The sequence below is a fragment of the Jaculus jaculus genome, chromosome 6 (assembly GCF_020740685.1).
Source record: "Jaculus jaculus isolate mJacJac1 chromosome 6, mJacJac1.mat.Y.cur, whole genome shotgun sequence".
In the NCBI taxonomy this organism is placed as follows: Eukaryota; Metazoa; Chordata; class Mammalia; order Rodentia; family Dipodidae; genus Jaculus; species Jaculus jaculus.
Genome location: NC_059107.1, coordinates 11,370,929 through 11,387,513, shown reverse-complemented (window position 1 = coordinate 11,387,513; position 16,585 = coordinate 11,370,929). Strand labels below are relative to the sequence as shown.

The window sequence follows — 16,585 nt, the reverse complement described above, 5'->3', positions numbered from 1 at the left end:
TACCACGCCTGGCAAATAAAATACTTGTTAAAGAAACAAGTCTTGAAGACAAAAAATTGCCATCAGAGTTGGAGAGATGGCTTAGCAGTTAAGGTGCTTGTGCTTGCTTGCAAAACTTAAGGACCCATGTTCAATCTCTCCAGATCCCATGTAAACCAGATGCACAAAGGTGAGGCAAGCACAAGGTTGCACACATGCACTAGGTGGCACAGGTGTCTGGAGTTTGATTGCAGTGGCTGAGGCCCTGGCATACCAATTCCTTTTGTCCTTCTCTCACTCCCTGTTGCTGTCTCTAAAAAAATTGCTATCAAAGAAACAGTAGGTTCTTCATTCACCATCATCAATGGAACCCAAAGGAGTAGAATAAATATTCAGAATAAATGCCTGTCAAGTGCTCAAGCTAAATGAGGCATCTGTATCACCCTCTCCAAGGCTCAGGGAGATAATTCAAAGGAGGAGGAAAGACTGTAAGAGCTGGAGGATGGGGAGGAGTGCTGTGGAGTGCTGTCATCTAGGTATGACAAGGCCCTTACATCCATTCCTTCACAGTATCTGTGAAAGTGCAGGAGACCACACAATACTGGGCCTATCAGCACACCATCATGGACGATGGAGAAGGTCATGAGGACTCCCTCTATGAGGAATCATAGGCAGTTGTTGGTGGCTGGGGGTGGTGGTGGTGAGAGACAGTTTATGTAGTGGTGGCCACGGGTAGGACCTGCATGCTCTGATAATCCCTACCTATGCCCATAATAATCCCTACCTCTGCCCATACTGGCAACAGTCATTAAACTTAGTGGGTCACACCTACACAGAAGAAGAAGAAAGACATCAAAGTAGAAGAGGGACTAGTTGGGAAGAAGGGTTTCAGTGGAAGGGGGACAAGGAGGGCCGTTAACCTGGAATCATACCCAATGAAAATGAACAATGAGAACAAGACATGCATATTTTAAAACAAAAAAGTGATTTTTGTTTTATTTGAAAAGAAAATTTTATTTCATCTCCTACAGGCCTCACTAAAGAAAACGAATGTGCACAGTGATACAAAAGGAAGGTAGTCCCAGATGGAGTTATAAGGTGCAAAAATTAAGAGCAAAGAAAGTGAGAACTGTGTAGTCCAGTATAAATAAATAAATCTTACACAAGATAAAATCTAGAGTTGCTAAGGTAGACAAAATACAATCATAATAGAAATCAAGAGGTTATTTTAAAAAGAGTGAGGATGTCTTGGGAGTAAACATTTTGATCTCATGCATATTATAAACCTGGAAAAATAAAATAGTATTAATTTTATTACTAGCATAGAAAATATGAAATTTTAAAAGAGCAAGTGAAAGAAAACTAGAGATAAAAGAAAAATTATGGTAAACCTTTACACCAAACTATTAGTATTCACATTTAATGTCATTAAATTACAGATTATCAGAGATAACAGTAAAATACCTCACCAAACACTGCTTGCAGAGATAAATATAAAGACACAAGAAACTTGAAGTTAAAAGAATGGAAACCCGTTATAAGAAGTTAATAGTAACCCACAGAAAACTGGCATGTTTCTGCTAAACTTGGCTGAGATAGAGAAGACATATTTATGAAGATAAAGAGGGGCACTGCTTTAAGACAAAGCTTTTCAGTTTTAAGTTAGTATCTGTTTGATGATACAGCTCAAGGATTGGCAAACATGGTGAAATACTTAGTTCAGGAAAGTTCTTAGCACAAGCAACTAACGTTTAATCAATACGCAGATTTGATGGAAGCATTATTATTTTTTTTATTATTTGAGAGGGAGGGAGGAAGAGAATAGGCATGTCAGGGCCTTTTACCACTATAAACAAACTACAGATGCATATGCCTGTTTGCACATCTGGCTTTACGTGGGTATTGGGGAATTGAACCCAGACTGGCAGACTTTGCAAGCAAGTACCTTTAACTTCTGAACTATCTCTCTAACCCAAATGGAAGCTTTTGAAATTCTCAGTAACTAATAGCACAAGCAGACTAAAATTGGTAAAGAAATCCATCGAATAACATGATTAGCAATCATGTATGTATGTATGTATGTATGTATGTATGTATGTATAATTTATGTGTGTGTGTGTGTGTGTGTGTGTGTGTGTGTGTGTGTGTGTGTGTGTGTATCTCCTTGCATCAAGAATACACAGATCCAAAGCCAGGCATTGTGGCACACATCTTTAATCCCAGCACTTGGATGGTAGAGGTAGGAGGATTGCTGTGATTCTGAGGCCACCTGAGACTACATAGTGAATTCTAGGTCAGCCTGAGCTATGGTGAGATGATGGCTTAGCGGTTAAGCGCTTGCCTGTGAAGCCTAAGGACCCTGGTTCGAGGCTCGGTTCCCCAGGTCCCACCTTAGCCAAATGCACAGGGGGGGCACATGCGTCTGGAGTTCGTTTGCAGAGGCTGAAAGCCCTGGCATGCCCATTCTCTCTCTCTCCCTCTATCTGTCTTTCTCTCTGTGTCTGTCTCTCTCAAATAAATAAATGAATAAATAAATAAATTTTAAAAATTACATTCAAAACATGAAACAATTTTAGAAATTGACCTTATGCTGAACCATAAGGCAAATCTCAAAAATTTTAAAGAGTAGAAATCCGACAGTAGTTCTCTTGCCCCTCAATTAAATTAGAACTTAATAATAAAGATACTTAGCATATTCCCATTATATTTATCTATGGGTACCTTTATAAATAAATCATTGTTCAAAAGAAGAAGCTATCTTTAAGTGACTGTTACAAAATACATATGAAAATCAGTGTGATACACATTAAGCAGATCTGAGTATAGATTTAAAGCGTAAACATTTTTGGAGGGCTGGGAGCTGGCTCTGCATTTAACGGTGCTTGCTTGCAGAGGCTGCTTGCCCAGGGTCACTTCCCCAGTGCCACAAAAAGAGGTGCATGCATCTGACATTTTTTGCTATAACAAGAGGCCCTGGTGTGCCCTCCACACACAATTGCAAATAAATAAATATTAAAATTAAAAATTAAGATAATCAGGAAGTCCAGTTGACACCTGAGTACCATCTCAAATAAAAAGTTAAAATTAAAAACAGTGCTCACTTTGGCAGCACATATATTTAAATTTTTAAACAAGGAGATTAGCATGTCCCCTGCACAAATATGACAGGCAGAAACAGTTAAAACAAGGAAATAATGACATTAATGAAATGGAAAAACAAGCTTGCAGTATAGGGGATTAGCAAATCTGTCTATGGACTTCTTTGTTTTGGAAAAGACTGAAACTGACAGATCTTTTTCATCAACATAAAAAGCACAAGTATCAGTATTTATATTCAATGTTATTTTGTCAAAGGACAAAGATTGTCAAACAGGACAAAAGTACAAATCCTGACTATATATTGCTTACAGGAGACCTAACTACAAGGACAAAAGAAGTGTGATGGTGAAAGAATGGAACAGTGATAGGAAGCTAATAGTAACCAATAGAAATAAAAAGGCAGAGCCTGGCGTGGTGGCACACACCTTTAATCCCAGCACTTGGGAGGCAGAGGTAGGAGGACCACCTTGAGTTCAAGGCCACCCTAAGACTACATAGTGAATTCAAGGTTGGCCTGGACCAGAGCGAGACCCTACCTGGAAAAACCAAATAACAACAACAATAATAACATTAATAATAATCATCATAAAAGACATAAAACGGCAGACTATGGAGAAGCATACACTGTTCTGAACATACATGGCCCCTCTTGCTCTGTGATGTGGAGAACAAGCCACACTCTCTAAAGTCTTCAGAGAACAGGATGCAACAGATCATGATGAGCCAAACCACAAAGATACATTTTTATCTTATTTATTTATTTATTGACAGAGAAAGAGGGAGAGAGAGAATGGGCGCACCAGGGCCTCCAGCCACAGCAAGCGAACTCCAGATGTGTGTGCCCCCTTGTGCATCTGGCTAATGTGGGTCCTGGGGAAGGAATCGAACCTGGGTCCTATGGCTTTGCAAGGAAATGCCTTAACCACTAAGCCATCTCTCCAGCCCCAAAGATACATTTTTGTAAGACTGCAATACTTACACCTCACCAAATACCACCACAATTGCAGCGAGCGGCTGCTGCTTTTGTCTCTCAGATAAAATTCTCATTCCATGTTCTTACAGGAAACATTTTCCTTGAGGACTTCCTATTTTGCAAGAGTTTGAATAAAGCACCCATCTTCTTGACACTTAAACTTCAGAATTTCTGACATCTGATATTACAAAATGCTACAATTGTGCAAACCATAAGAAGATATTATAATTTTATGTAAATAAATCAGAAATTTTAGATGAAAAGAATTCCTAGAAAAGCATGGCCTATCAAAAGTTCACCCTCTGGATGCGGGGAGTCCGGGCTATGGGGAAAGTTGAAACCTCTTGAATTCTGATAACATCAGGAGAAGGAGGAAGTGGAAAGAAGAAAGAGAAAAGAAAGCATGAAGGAAAACCCGAATAAGAGTATGTGTGAAACCTTGTGTAAGAGAGCTAATTTCTGTATCTGTTAGAGACTCTGTCTGAAGGTGATTTTGTTTTTAACTGAAGACTCTGTGAGGCGACTTTCATCTGGCTCGTGTATGGAGACTCTGGGGGCGGGTAGCACCAAACACCAGTCGTGCAGTGGCTGAGAAATTTCCCTCAAGAGGTTCAGATATAGACAAAGAATCGCTAAACAAAACAACAACAACAACAACAAAAAACAGGGGCCTGAAGTCTACCTGCATCAAGACCTTGGGGAATCAGACACCATCTCCCCCACAACCCCCAGGGGAGTTCCTGAGCTGGAAGGACTATTTCCCAACTTCAGGGAAGAATCTTAGCTCAGGATCAGCCTGCTAGAGTCATGAAAAGAAAATAAATTATTCCACGTGTCTCCCCTGTAAGAAACTGTTCCGTTTAGACCCGGCAGTTCTCAAGCTATGCATATATTGCTTTTACTTAAAAGCAGCTTGTGAAATCCATGCCTAGAGGCAACAGGTGCAGTGACCAAGAGCGTGATTTCTTTGCCGTGCAGCCTGGCTTTAATGGGGACTGTTACTTACTCACACAGGGACAACGTGGGACAAGTGGCTTCTTGTCGCGGGTGTCCTCCCCTGTCTAAGGGCAATAGTAGTAATCTCATAGGCTGTACAGTGGTCAGAAAAGTCAGTACAAATTTCAGCCTGAAGAAGAGTGCCTGAAATGAAACAAGAATGAGGAAGTCTGGCTGTGTGGTGGCTCCTATCCAAAGACCGAAACCTCTGGACATTCAGTCACTGGAAGATGATTCCTATCTGAAAATGAAGAAAATGCTTCAAGGACCGCCACATATGCAGACAACATTAAGAGATGTGAGGAAAACGACCTTTTGGATATTGGTTTCTCACTGGTATCTTGCTTCTGAGCAGGAAGCTGCTGTTTCTAAGCAAGCAAGCCCTAGGTTTTCCAGGGCTTCGCAGGTCATGCCTCCAGACTCAGTGGGGTGAGGTGAGGGGTGCCATGTGCTTGAGTCCCTGATCCAGGCAACTGCTCACCCATTCTGCACACGTTTCCCTGCGCCCCCTTCCCTCCCTGGGTGAGTTTTTTTTTTTCCTGGAAATTCTCAGATATACTGTTGATTACTCAGGAAAAGTTAGTGAGAGCCAAGCTTGCTGTTTCTCGTGAGCACTCTTAGAGCTTTAAAAGAATACGGTGCTGTTATGGTGAGGCTCTGAAGTGGGGCTGGCTAAATTCCTCTGATCTTATATACAAACTTAGGGCCAGTATTTCAATTGGGGTATGACTACACACTTGTTTCCTATCCTGCCTATAATTTTCCCTTCTGTAAAATTAGAGGAAAGACCCACTCACAAACTTATTTTTATAATTAATAAAATAAAGAACTTTGTATTTGTTGTGGTTGTTGTTTAAGAAGGTCTCGATGTAGCCTTGGCTGGTCTGGAATTTGCTATGTAGGCCAAGCTAGCTTCTGACTTGCTATCCTTCCTCTGCCTCCCAAATGCTGGGATTACAAGTGCATGCCACCTGTGCCCCGCAAACCTTACAATTTATATATTAAAAATTGTACAGACATCACTGTTACATGGTTCAGTCTTATTTTCAATGAAGAAGGTAATGAAGACAAAGAACAAAAATTAGTAAAAATGAAAGGAACATAGGAGAGAAGTTGGACACAAGCAAGGTTGGTACTTTGAAAAGAGTAGGAAAATTGTTAACGTTTTGGTGTGATTGAACAAAAAAAAATCACAAAAATGTGAATAATCTATGTCAGAAATTAAAGTTGAGAACCCATGGGATATTTTCAACTTTTTGACACATTGGTGGGGACTTCCTGGTTATACTTTCATTATTTTACTGTGGCCAGAAAATGTCTGTGTTTTTGCTGTCCTTTGAAATTCACTGAAATTTGCTTTATGGTCCAATATGTGTTTATGAAGTTCATAGTCACTTGAAAAGAACACAGGCTCTTCAGAGACTATGTGCAGTCACCTACAGAAAGCCAATTTTGTGCTATACTGTTTGTACTGTCTCTGTTCCCAATAAATTGTTCTTGGCTTGATGTACTAATTAATGAGATAATTTGTTGACTTAACCATTTTTACTTAGAGTTCTGTGAATTTTGTTCTACTGGGGATACATGGATACACAATTGTTACATGTTCGTGGCCAACTGAAATTCCATGAAGTAAACCTCTATTATTATATCTTTTTAAATGTCCATTACGTCTCTTGCTTTCTTGCAGTAGTAAGGCCAGCTTACTGGCACACGACAAACTCTTTTCATCCTGTTGCTTTCAACAGTTCTGTGCTCTTATAGTTTAGATGTGCCACTTGGAAATAGCATGTAGGAGTTGTTTTAATTTACTCTATCTTCACAGGAGCAGTCATCCCTTTCATGTGTAACTACTGATTGCTTAAGTCATATTTGTTGCTTTTCTCTTAACTTTTTTATTTTTTGAGGTAGGGTCTCACTGTAGCACAGGCTGACCTGGAATTCACTAAGGAGTCTCAGGATGGCTTTGAACTCACAGTGATCCTCCTACCTCTGCCTCCTGAGTGCTGGGATTAAAGGCGTGCACCATAATGTCCGGCTTTGTTTGTTTGTTTGTTTGTTTTATTGAGGTAGGGTTTCACCCTAGTCCAGGCTGACCTGGAATTCACTATGTAGTCTCAGGATGGCCTCGAACTCATGGCAATCCACCTACCTCTGCCTTCTGAGTTCTGGGATTAAAGGCTTGAGCCACCACGCCCAGCTTTTGTTGCTTTTTAATGCTTATTATTAACAAGATGTGTCGTATGGATACATCATGTGTTGGTACCCTGTCTTCCTTTGTCCCTGTTCTGTTGAGAATACGCCTCAGTGGGGTTGCAAGTATTCCCCATGGGGTTGTAGTTTATGCATTGTGTGAGCAGCACTCAGTTTTGTTTTTTTTTTTTGGGTGGGGGGAGGGAATACCTCTGGGCACGATGTCTCAACCTGTGGCTCTTACAATCTTTCCACCCTCTCTTCCACAAAATTCCCTGAGCCATGGTGGGTGAGTTTTAAGTCCACTTCAGTGATGAGCTCGTAGGGGCCTCTGGATCTCTGCTTTGGTAGGGGCTGAGATTCCTCAGGGTCTGTCTCCTTCACCCTGACTGATTATCAGGAACAGCATGGAAGCAGCTCTTGCTCATGTCCCCAATTCCTCTGTGGATTCAGCTGGGGCTTGGCTGAAGTGTGAGGGGTGGTTTATTTCCTCTGGTCTCACTACCTTCGGGACCAGGAAACTGGGGATGCTGCTTCTTATTTATTCCATGTGATTAAATTCTTTTATACCATTGCATCTTCATTCAGATTAGATTAGGATTATTTTACTAGAATTCTATTGTACTTATTCTATTTTCCCCTTGCTGACTTGGAAATTATATACTTTTTCCTCTTTTTTTCAGCTGCCTATGAATTAAAATCCTTTCTTTTTATTTTTGAGATAGGATCTTTCTCTGCAGCCAGGCTGGCCTTGAATCAGCCTACCTCAGCCTCCCGAGTGCAAGCTTGTCCTGCCACACCAGCTGGAATCCATTCTTGACATACCCAAGCCCCCTGTTACTCGGTGTCTTTAACTTCATCCTAGAGGCTGCATGACTCAGAAATCTCAAGCTCATCTGCCTCCCATTTTATTCGCTATTGCTTTGGTGAATTTTAATTATGTATTCGTAAGTATGCACAAGTACATATTACAGTGCATCATTAGTTGGGCATGGTAGTTCACACCTGTAATCCCAGCCCTTTGGGAAGCAGAGGTAGGAAGATCGCCTTGAGTTCAAGGCCACCCTGAGACTACATAGTGAATTCCAGGTCGGCCTGGACTAGAGTGAGACCCTGCCTCAACAAACAAACAAATAAAAGTGCATTATTATTTCTTTCTATGGCAGCTATTTTATTTCTTCTGATTGGTGTTAGTATTATTGGTTTTTTTGAGACAGAGTCTAATGTAGACCAGACTATCTTCAACTAGAGATGTAGCTGAGGATCCACTTGAGCATCTCTTCCTTCTACTTCCTGAGGGCTGGGGAATCTAACCCTGGTCTTTAGCTTTGCAGACAAGTGCCTTCACCACTGAGACACCTCTCCAGCCCCATTTACATTATCTCTATTTGCCTCATTCTTCACTGACTTTCTAACTTTCCATTTGGGATGGTTTTTCTTCTTTTTATAAAACATTCTTTAGACAATTTTGTGCTATCAGAGGTAAAGTTCACATTTTTATTTTTATTAATTAGAAACTTTGTTGTATGGAAAAATCATGTGTTGGTCCCATTCCCCTCCTCCCTGCCTCCATTCCACTGAAGGTCTTCCTCATTGGAGTTACTAGTATTTACTATGGGGTTAAGGGTTATGAGTTATGAGAACAGCAGTCAGTCATTGTGTTGGTGGGGGGCAATACCTCTGGATATTCCTTTCTACCCATGGCTGTTACAGTCTTTCTGCCCTCCTCTAGCACAACGTTCCCTGAAGCTCACAGTTTTTGTTTGCTTAAACTTGAGACAGGGAGGTAGACTCTTACTCCATAGCCCAAGCCAACGTAGAACTCATATAGCTCAGCCTCGCCTCCAACTCTTGGCCAATCCTCCTCCCTTGGCCTCCCAAGTGTTGGAATTAAAGGCATGAGCCACTATCCTAGTTTAAAAGACAATTTTGTTGGATGGAATTTTTGGCTGGGCCTCGTGTTTTTCTGTCATAACAAGCCAGAAATCTTTTTTTTTCTAAACACGTGTAGGTTTATAAGTGGATGTGGATGAGGGTGTGCATGCGCATGTATACACAGGCATGTGGAGGTCAAAGGTTGATGCCAGGTGTCTTCCTCAGTCACGCCCCATCTTAGTGTTGAGACAGGGACTCTCAATGTACATGGAGCTCATCGCTTCAGCTAGTCTAGTAGGCAACCAAGCCCCAGGGCTTCTCCTGTCTCCTCTCTACTATGCCATCACACCCAGCTTAATGTATTCTTTTTTAAAAATATTTTTATTTCTGCATTTAATTAAAATCAGAAAGAGAGAATGAGAGAGAGGGAATGGGCATGTCAAGATATCCTGCCACTGCAAACAAACTCCAGACACATGCACCACTCTGTGCATCTGGTTCCACGTGGGCACTGGGGAATCAAATTTAGGCCTTTAGGCACTTTTTAAGCAGGTACCTTTAACTATTAAGCTATCTCTCCAGCCCCAGTGTATTCTTTTTTTAAGGCCTCTTTTAAGATTTGTTTATTTTGGGGCTGGAGAGATGGCTTAGTGGTTAAGTCACCTGCTTGCAAAGCCTAAGGACCCAGGTTCGATTCTCCAGGTGCCAAGTAAGCCAGATGCACATGGTGGCACATGCATCTGGAGTTCGTTTGCATTGGCTAGAGGACCTGTTGTGCCCATTCTTTCTCTCTCTCTCCCTCTCTGTTTCTAATAAATAAAAATAAAATCTAAAAAAATGTTTATTTTGGTTTATTCTAGTTTTTATGCTATATTTTCATGTGAATATTTGTTTTATTACTCTTATTTTTACTACTTATGCTTCCAAATTGTGGCTTTGTGTTTCTTTAAGTTTCATTAATTTAGCTGTTTTGTGCTCAGATATTAGCTCTGTAACATTCTCTTGCTTTCCTTTTAGGATTCCAAATGAAGGTATGTTCAACCTTCTCATGGTATCTTAACCTCTTATTTGTATTTCACTGGTCTTCTAATTCTACCCAAGCTTGATTCTGGATCTAACTTTTCTCCCTCACAAATGTCTTTTCATTTGTGTGGTCTATCATTGAGTATAGCCATTGAATACTCAATTAGTATATTTTATTATATTTTCAGTTCTAGACTTTTCCTTATTTTCTTTGAAAATAGTAATATTGTTTTTTTTTTAAGTTTTTCCACGTTAAAAAAATATTTTCACAAAGAGAAAGAGAGGGAGAGAGAAAAAAAATGGGCATGCCAGGGCCTCCTGCCACTGCAAGTGAACTTTGTGCATCTGGCTTTGCATGGGTGCTGGGGAATCAAACCCAGGCCATCAGGTTTTGCAAGCAAGTGCCTTCTCTCCAGCATTGTCTCATTTTTTAATTGCAACAATGTCATCTTTAAAGAAAATTTAAGTGTTTTATTTATTTATTTGAGAGAGAGAGAGAGGAAGAGAGAGAGAGAGAGAGGGAGAGAGAATGGGAGTTCCAGGGCCTCCAGCTGCTCGAAATGAACTCCAGATGCATGCGCCCCCTTGTGCATATGGCTTACGTGGGTCCTGGGGACTCGAACCTGGGTCCTTTGGCTTTGCAGGCAAATGCCTTAACTGCTAAGCCATCTCTTCAGCCTGACATTGTCATCTTAAAAGCCACAAGTGAAACGATCTGCAGAGAACCTTCTCTGATGCTGATTTCCGGGACAACACCCGTTGTGTGCATTAGACCCCGTCTGTCCAAGTACTTAGACTGGTTTCTTTTCTTCCTAGTTGGAATCTAACTGAATGGTTGCTCTCTGCAAGCTCTAGACCTTACAACTTTCCATGGATTTTTTTCACAGCTCACAGCTCCGCTTTATACTTTATTAATTTTCAGGAAAAGGGAACTTGGCTCAGGATCTAAGAAAGTTGTGGTCTGAAGCCAAGATTCTAAAATGAATTCAACTAGAAAAAAATTTACCCTTTTTAAAGTCTGCTGCTAGGGTTCCTTGATAATATTTTTTTGTATGGGGCATGGCCATCCTCTCTATCTCAGTTTGTCACTTTTCCAGCAAGTTCATCTTCTGTTGTCTACAAAACAACATCTGAGGTAGATTAGCTATTTGTTAATAGTTGAGATAACTTAAGATTATGCCAGTTTAGTGTCTTTAATTTTTTTCTTTCAGAAGTCACTTAAATAAAGAATAATTTTAGACCTTGTCCCCTGGATAGGCCATTAAAGCACCACATAAACACTGTGGTGAATACAAATCATGGAACATCTAGGCTCCAGCTCCTTTATCTAAAACAAAGATTGACTCAAGCCTGTTATAACAGCAATGTCATTATAGCAATACCATGACTAATATTTTTGTTTCTTCCTGCAGTCTTACCACTTTCCTCCCACTGAAATGTTTTTTTTTTATAAGCTACTGTTATATGAAAAGTTGCAACAATATCCAGTTCAATTCTTACCTCCTCCCACCTCTAGAACCCTGGAAGCTAGTTTATTGTAGTCTAGTAGAAGGTGGTTAGGTTAAATAGCACTACCCTTGGGAAGGGACTAATGTAGGTATCATGAGATTTCTTAAAAAATTTTTATGTATTTATTTACAAGAGAGAGAAAGAAGCAGACAGAGAGAGAGAGAGAGAGAGAGAGAGAGAGAGAGAGAGACAGAGAGAAAGAATTGATGTGTCAGGGTCTCTAGCCACTGCAAATGATCTCCAGATACATGTGCCACCTTGTGCATCTGACTTACGTGGGTACTGGGCAATTGAGCTGGATCCTTAGGCTTCACAAGCAAGTACCTTAACTGCTGAGCCATCTTCCCAGCTCGTGAGACTCCTAAGAAAACAAAGCTAAGCCAGTACCATCCCCACTCCCATGCACTTGGCTCCTTCTGCGCCTAGCTGGCTCTCATCCCATTTCTCTGCCACGGTGTGGTGCAGCCAGGTGGTCCTTGATGGGATCCTGGCGTAGTGCTCTTTACAACCCTCCAGCAGCCAAAACGGTGGGCTATGCAGGTCTCTGTGTGCTAAGTATCCAGTTTCAAGTAATAGAAAATGGACTAATATGTTGGTTCACTAACGTTTAAGGGGGCATGTTCTGGGCCCTTCTTGAACCTCAGCTCTTCAATTCCCTCTGAAGTTGACTGCTCCCCTATGATCAGTGTACTTAGAAGTTAGAGGTCACCATGAATAACAACAATCTCCATTTATTTATTTATTTAACAGAGAAATAGGGAGAGAGAGAGGGAAAGAGAGAGAGTGTGTATGAGTGTGCCAGGGCCTCCAGCCACTGCAAACAAACTCCAGGCATGTGTGCCCTCTTGTGCATCTGGCTAACATGAGCCCTTTGGCTTTGCATGGCTTTAACATGAGAAATAGAACCTGGGTCCTTTGGCTTTGCAGGCAAATGCCTTAACCACTAAGCCCAACAATCTCCATTTTGCCTACTAGTCAGGAGCAGAGGACAGTGGGCAAAGACCATGTGTAGAACTTCCTCCCAGAACATGGCCTCAGGGACTCAATGGCCTCATGCCACTCACTTACAGGACCTTCACCTGGAGACCCTTAGGTGGCCTCTCTTGCTTCTCTGGCACGTATCCTTTTAGGTCCCATGACTACAATATTTCAGGTGGGATGGGATTGTAAAAGGACCATTTGCCCATTATGAGTTTAGATTAAATTCCTCATTGATTAACCAGGAACTGAAAGTTTTATCAGAAGTAAGATGGTGACTGTGGCAGACAAGAAACAGTCAGCACATCATAGCGAAGCCTGGGAGTCCGACAAGAGCAAGATCCAACCAGATCTAGAGCACTCATTTCCTATCAGAATACTAGCACGTTAAGCTCTGGTGCTACATGCTGTTTGGGAAGAAGCTAAATTAATCATCTGCACATTTACATTTCTAGGAAATTGCTCAAACAACAGGCTGTGGTTGTTCCAGCCTGCACATCACCATGGCAGCATGTAGAGACAGTCAAAGAAGCAGCTGTCTGGCAGCGTCCTCAGCTGCCACCCTGTGCCGTACCTCCAAATGGATACTTGGCCTCCACACACGTGACTGTGAATGCTAACAGAAGGAGTCTTACCATACATGACATCACCACGTTTGCATTATATTTTGTCTCACTTCCCTATGAAAGCACATTTGCATCTCCCTTTCTCATATGTTTTCTAAGGACTTCCTATTAACTCACTGGAAAGAGTAGTCCAGTTAGCCCAGTTCATCCTTGTTTCACGACCCAGCTCCAGTGGGCGTGCAATGACAACACCTCACTCTCTAAGCAGCATGGCCCTTCACTCAGTTGACATGCTCATGAAACAGGCTGAGTTACACAGAGTGTGACTGCTGTTTCCAGTTTGGAGGTGTGATAAACTGTCTCTGGTGACTGCTTTGTGGCTTGGCCTCTATTGTGGACTCAGTAGCACCTCTCCCCTGCCTCCCAAGATATGTTTAAATTCTGTTCTGCACTACCTGTGAATGTGGCCATATTTGGAAATGTCATCTTTGCAGATGTAATCAAGTTAAGTGAGGCCACATTGGATTAAAGTGAGCCCTAAAACCAACAACAGGTGTCCTTATAAGGACAGAGACTTGGAGATTCACAAGGGAGAACTCTGTTTAAAGACTGAAATAGAAAATTGGGTTGTGCTGCCACAAAGCAAAGCTAGGTAAAAAAAATACTAACTCTTGATGGGATCCAACAAGCTGGAAAGTTAAGAAATCATTTTTCCAGAGAGCCATCAGAAGGGATTGGTCCCACTAACACCTTGATTTCAGTCATGTCCTACGGCTCTGTGAAAGAATAAATATTCTGTTGTAGAAGTCACATTGTGGCATTTTGTTATAGAAGCTAGTTCAGGAGCTGAGCATCTTTCATTAGCCTTCATCCATAGTTCCAATTGCAGTTGAAATTAAGGACAGAAGATTAATGCAACTTATTTATAAAGCATTGTGTGCTCAACTGAAACTGTGTGATAAAACAACGTATACATGAAATGTACGTTTGATAACATTTGTTTCTTTACATGCTTTATGAGTTACTTTCTTGTTTCTAGAATGAAATACTCTACAGAAGCAGTTCATGGAGGTAAAGAGTTTATTTCATCTTTGCAGCTTACAGTTTTGAGGAAAAGCTGTTACTATGGGTATATGGGTATGTGTGTGGAGGAGGTGGGAAGCATGGCAGGAGGAAACAGCCAGTGTCACATCAACAAGGAGGGAATACAAAAGAGTAAGCGAAGTGTGGTAAATGGGGTAGGGCTATGACATATCAAGGGCCATTCCCAGTGACACTCTTTCTCCGGAAAGGCTCCAACTCCCAAAGGCTCTACAGCCTTCCCAAACACCACCAATAATTGGGGAATCAGTATTCAAACCCACGAGGCTACAAAGGACATTTTACATGCAAGCCACCACATCCTATCCCTGGCCCCCATAGACTCACAGCCACCTTGTGATTCAAAATGCCTTCATGCGGCGAGCCCCTGTCCCACAGGAAAAGCACGACCAGCAAACAAGGATCCTTCTCGATCACACTTTATTGGAGAGCCTCTTGGTTAACAGAAAAGTTGATGGCGAGGGGCGAGGGGCGCAGGAGTGTAGCTGCTTTTATAGGGCAGAATACTATGGGACGCCTGCTGATTGGCTGCCATAGGCTCACCCACCCACAGGAGCCACGGGATAGGCTCAGGACAAGGTGCATCAAGCGCATGCACAACCTCAAGGGAGGTTGCTGCCTAACTGAGGAAGTATTTACCTCAAGACTGGCGAGAATGGTGTCTGCATTGGCTCCCTACAGTTCCCCCTTTTTTATTAACTTATGGCATAGCTCAGAAAAATAGCCACCTTCCCGATCAGGTCCTCACCTCATGATGTGTTGACCGATCAAGGGAAGAAGTTCAACCTCCCCTTCCTCAGTGCAATGGGACAGATCCCCTGAGAGTGCAAAGGCGGCGGTCAAACGAAAGCTACCAGATCCCTGCCCATCCTCGTGCAATGGGTACTCTGAGACCCTGAGGGTGCAAGGGCCAGGGGAGCTATATGCCTTTTAAAGCCAAATTTGGGGGGAGGAACCACTTTCCAAGGCAGCAAACGCTTGAGAAATGACCACCTTGTCCCTCTTGGTTTGGGTTCGCAGGTGGCAAATCAACCAGAGGCAAAGTACGCATCCTCCCAGGCAGCACACTAGGAACATTCCCATTCCTACCCCTTCCTTAAAATGACAGATAGCAGGAAGCATTGGTGCAATTACTAAAAGAAAAGTTACTAAGAATGAACAGAAACAGTGGATGAACACACACCAGCGCAGGGGCAAAGGAAGTATTCCTCCCACAGCCATGTCCAATGTCATTAATACCCCCAGATATATTGAGGCGCTTCCAAGACGCCCCTTCATCTTGTGTCCCTTCCTCTTCCACTTGATTCATGGATTCCAGGCACAGGAGGAAGATTGTCCACAAGACCTTTATCATCTCCGCCCTGATGAACATCACTGTCTCCTGGACCCTCCTCCGGAGATCGCTTGACTGTCCTCATCAGCCGGGCTGGAACCCAATGAGGGGAATCCTGTTCCTGTGGAAAAACACAAACAGCTCCCCTGGATCTTATCACAACAAGATCCGGTCCTTTCCATTTATTATCTAAGACATCCTTCCACAACACCATCTCACTAGATGATTGAATCACATGTTGACTGTGCCTGTCAGCTGCAGATTTATTATTATTATCCAAGATTAAAAAATTAAGGGTAAAAAGGGCTAAAGACACTCTTTCCTTGGGAGTTGCATTTTCCGCTATACCCCCTTTTTGTTTAAATAAAAGAGCTTTTAGACTTTTATTGGCTCTTTCTACTATACCTTGACCTTGTGGGTTGTAAGGAAGGCCAGTGGTATGTGCAACCTGTATTTGGGCACAGAAGGCTCGAAAGCCACCAGATGAGTACGCTGGGCCATTATCAGTTTTTAGGCGGTGTGGCTTTCCCTAAGCAGCCCAGGCCTCTAGGCAGTGAGTTTTTACATGAGAGACCTTCTCACCTGCCAATGGTGAGGCAAAAATAATACCTGAGCACGTGTTCACTGAGACATGTAGGTATTTTAATCTTCCAAACTCTGGAAGATGTGTCACATCCATTTGCCAAAGGTCTCCAGGACGTAGGCCTCGAGGGTTAACGCCCACATGTGGGGAGGGTAAAAAGGTGACACAAGACTGACAAGATTTTACAATGTCTCGTGCTTTATTTCTGGAAATAGAAAATTTTTTTCTCAAGGTGTTTGTAGGAACATGATATAATCTATGGAATTCAGTAGCTGAAGCTTTTGTATCTTCCAGAGAAATCATGGCGAGCCTAGTGGCCCAGTCCACGAGGTCATTAGTCTGTGATAAGGGGCCAGGCAGAAGTTAAAAGAAGTAGA

The 16,585-nt window shown here is 42.1% G+C and overlaps 1 non-coding gene across 1 annotated transcript; it reads left to right on the top strand.

The window, feature by feature from the left end:
• The first annotated feature begins 3,072 nt into the window (after positions 1–3,072).
• On the top strand, positions 3,073–3,176 carry LOC123461904. Its single transcript, XR_006637953.1, has one exon. It is a non-coding gene; the product is annotated as a U6 spliceosomal RNA (small nuclear RNA).
• Positions 3,177–16,585: the final 13,409 nt, after the last annotated feature.